Below are 4,365 nucleotides of genomic sequence, written 5' to 3' on the forward strand. Positions count from 1 at the left end.
AATGTACTATGGCATTTACCAACTTTCAACAGTTACCCATTTCAGGGTCACGATATTCATGAAATTAATGAATTATACACTAGCTACAATATGCCACTTATCATGCTCCAATTACAACAAACATAAACAACACCAAGATTAATTAAAAAGGAAGAACTTCAAATTTTTGGGGAGAATCTTATGTTTTTTTTTATAGAGTTATTAGAGTACAAAATGACTTAGCATCGAAAATTTGAAACTCATCCAAGTAACTCAAGGCAGCCATATCGGCTCTATCCAGTACACAGGCTAAACAGTCGCAACAACATCCTAATAAAACATGTCTACAACGATCCACCACTTAAATACTACGAGTAGTATTTTAATTGCAATACATGTAACATACTCCGTACTACACATTGTTTAATAATATTGTTCACCATCAATCATGCTTTCCAGGTGATCCTGGCCAGTTTGCAAAATTAAATTACATTAAAAATAAACAAATAAATAAATAAAAACAAGCAGCAAATTATTAACTCCAAAAGGGCAATAAGTATTAAGATTATGTCATGGCACATTGGCACTTGGTTGCAAAATACTACTAATAATGTAAAAAGTCAAATGGGTCATCTTAAAATGAACAGAGAATTCGAGAATATTACACCATAGAAAATTCTGCTATTTCTTTTCTTCAAATTGAAGTTTATCAATATAAAAACTATCAGTTAATTTTTTACTTATATCTGACCCCTTTAAATGTTACAAAGTAATTTTTTTATAAAAATTATGCTTTTTTTAATTAATTTGCAATCTAGGCTCAAAAATTTTACACTGCCAAAATAAACAAATAATTTCCCAATTAGACATGAAAAAAATCTTGAGTTTCAGGTTTTCAGCTAAATACTTCTAATTTAAGCTTAATTAATACCGATCACAACTGATTTGTTTTTTTCATGAATTAACTTGCTATGCATTGTTTGCATTCAAATTTTCTCTAACATGTAATGGCTTTTTATTAATTAATGAATTTATATTTATACAAGTAAAAAGTTTAGTCCAACTCTATCGCTAATGTAATAATCATTCTTTTTTTTAAAAAAAAAAAATCAAACTTAGGAACAAAATTTCATGACTCTATCCATTACTTCCTCAAAGTTAGGAAAAAAAATCACTTTTAGGGCCTGTTCCGATTGACTGAACTCAGCTGAACTGAACTTATTAATTAGTGATTTCTAACTACGGATTAGTGATCTTTGATTATTTATTGATTATTTATTACTATACATATGTGTATATACAAATGTACATATTATTATTAATATTATTATTATTATTATTATTATTATTATTATTAATTTTGATTATTATTATTATTTATTGATTATTATTAGTATTATTATTATTATTATTGTTATTATTATTATTATTATTATTATTATTATTTATTGATTATTATTATTATTATTTATTACTTATTGATTATTATTATTATTATTATTATTATTATTATTATTATTATCATTATTATTATCTCAAAAACAAAAGTCATACAACCTACAATAAATTAGTGGGAAGCCGAGATACAATCTGGGCCCCACTCCTCTAGCTATTGCAAATCCTACCCTAGTGAAGATATGAGCTGCAGCACGAGCCCCAATGTCTTGCGTCGTCGAGAACCTTTGAATCCGCTTCAGTAACGCAACAACCTCTTTCTCTAATTCCCCAAGCGAAAAAAAGGAGAAGGGAATGAAACCATATCCAATCGCCTGACATCGAGCTTCATACTTAACCCGCTTCCGATGAGCTGCATCAGCCACAACCCGCCCAGGAATAAAGTCAGATAGCCCTGACTGTGTCAAAGGAGAAGACCCTGTCAAATCAACACAGACATCGCGACCACGATCCCATGAATAAAGTAACACATCCGTGGGTCTGAGGGCCTCGTCGTTCCCTCCGGCCAACCCAATGTCAACCTCTTTTCTCGCTGAAATCCCAGAACGATAGCAAACATCAACAAGGGTATCCCGAACAACATTATGCCGATGTTTAATACCCACAATACCAGCACAAGACACTGCGTGATCACCGAAAATATCTCCAGCAAAAACCCTCGAACAAGCAGAGCACAACGTCGAGATAGAGAACAATGGTACACCCAACCGATAAGACAACACACAGCGATAAGTCTTGGCGTTCATCGTCTGACCCAACCCTGAAATAGGAACCGCCCGAAGCCAAGCAGAGGTGTGATCACCTTGCTGTGATTTCCATAATGCTGATTGTCGAGGAGTTAAAGAATAAGCAGATTCTGCAGAAGCGGTAACCTTTGTGAAATATATATCTGCCAATTTCTTCATGAGTTTAGGGGCAGCGACCTCACTAGAATTACTCAAAATGTCAGAAACCACTGTTCCATTAAACAGACTCAACGCATCCTCAAAGGCTCGTCCAAGACCAACAATGCCAGCATGCCGAAGAAGTTGTGTCTGCAACCCAGCAGACTGTAACCGAGAAGCAAGAAAAGCATAGTGACGAACATCACCTGCAAAATAAACACCAAGCCCTCCAAACGCAAATGGTAAGGTGGCAAGTCGCCACTGCCAATCACCAAACCCCGGCCCCGAAGCAGTAACAATACGCTCCATGGAAGATCAAAGAGCTGCATCAAAAGTGCGCTGAGCCACCTCAAAAGTACTAGGAGGACAAGTACGCAATGCAAAGTAGAGTTTTGAAACTCCAGTACATGCCCTAAGTAACAACAGCTCACACTGAGGATCATCGAGCATAGCGACCTTATCCATAAGGGCAATGGTCTTGGTCACCCTCTGCATCACAAGCTCACCACTAAAACCAGAATCGGAACTAGCGGGACCTCCAAGCAACCTAACACCACGCAAAGGTCGAGCAATATTAGGTGGAAAGACACCCACCAGCCTGCTTCGAGGGTCTTCTGTATGCCAGAAAACTTCAGTTTTTTCCACATTAAGACATAACCCAGAACGAGGTCCTTCCTCCATAATCAACTGCAGAACTTGCCCCACCACCAAAGTGTCACCAATAATCGTGCCGTCATCTAAATACCAAGCCTGAAGACATACATCAAAAGTCTCTCTGATTTTACACACCAGGGGTTGTAAAACCAAAGAAAAAAGCAAAGGACCAAGGGGATCACCCTGCTGCACCCCTTGAGATGACCATAAGGTTTGGTCCCCATAGTACAACCTGGCTGGATTAGAATAGCAGAATTCTACCCATCGCGAAATGCCCGGACAACGACGACGTACCTCACGTAACATGACCGAACGATCAACCAGATTGAAGGCATTTTGAAAATCCACCAACAACATAGATAAACCAACATCAGAACCACGGTCCTCAATCAACCGATTCACCGCATGAAGAATTGCTTCACCACCTGAAGAAACCCCAACACCAAATTGAAGGCCATCAAAGTAACTCCCTAAAAACTGACCAACCATAACAGCACCCACCTTCGAAACGAGACGCCGCCAAACCATACCCACAGCAATAGGACGGATACCACCACCGGGCTTGACAAGTGGCGTAAGAGGAGCACTAGCAATGTACTCTCCTAATTCCATAGGACATCTCCCAGCTAGAAAGAGATTAACCACCCCAGTAATAGAGTCAACCAACTCATCTGATACTTACGCGTCTATTCTTCTTTCTTTCTTCATTTCTTCTTTCCTCCATTACTTTCTCTCTCTAAAACTCATATTTTCTCTGACTTCTCTCTAAGATTTTTCCTCCATTACCAATCCAAATTCAAAACTTTTTATATATTTGTAATCCTCTCTTCATCCTCTTCACTCTCATACAAAAAATTTTCAGTTTTAATTCCAAAAAAATTTTCGACCCATTTCTCTACATGGCTTCAAAGAGGGCAAGATCAATTTTTGGTAGGAACTCCAGCTCGAGGGAGGAGTACGACCCAGACTTACAGCTCCCGTATTGGCCGACGATCCGGATCGTGAGCCGGGAACAGAAAGAACGTTTGGAGCATTTGGTCGGTCGTGAGGTACTCCCTTCTCGGTGGTTACACCGCCCTACCTTAGAATCATATGGTTTGTTTTATTATGTTAAACGATTTTTGAATGATATTGGCATGAGAAAATTCGTCGACATGCATTATCCTACATACCGAGAACTTACATGTGAATTTTTGTCCACTTTTCATGTTGTTAGTAGTAGAAATGGACCCAATTTATTTTTTAGGTTAAACAATAGAAATATTAGTTTAACTTTTGTTGAATTTTGTAAAATTTTTGAATTAAATTCTGAATTATCTCACCAGTGGCATGAAGATTATAAAATGGGTGATTTATATTTTGCTTTGACTGGTTTACCTGCCCCCGACCCCCA

The sequence above is a fragment of the Chenopodium album genome, chromosome 5, assembly GCF_948465745.1.
Source record: "Chenopodium album chromosome 5, dcCheAlbu1.1, whole genome shotgun sequence".
NCBI lineage: Eukaryota > Viridiplantae > Streptophyta > Magnoliopsida > Caryophyllales > Amaranthaceae > Chenopodium > Chenopodium album.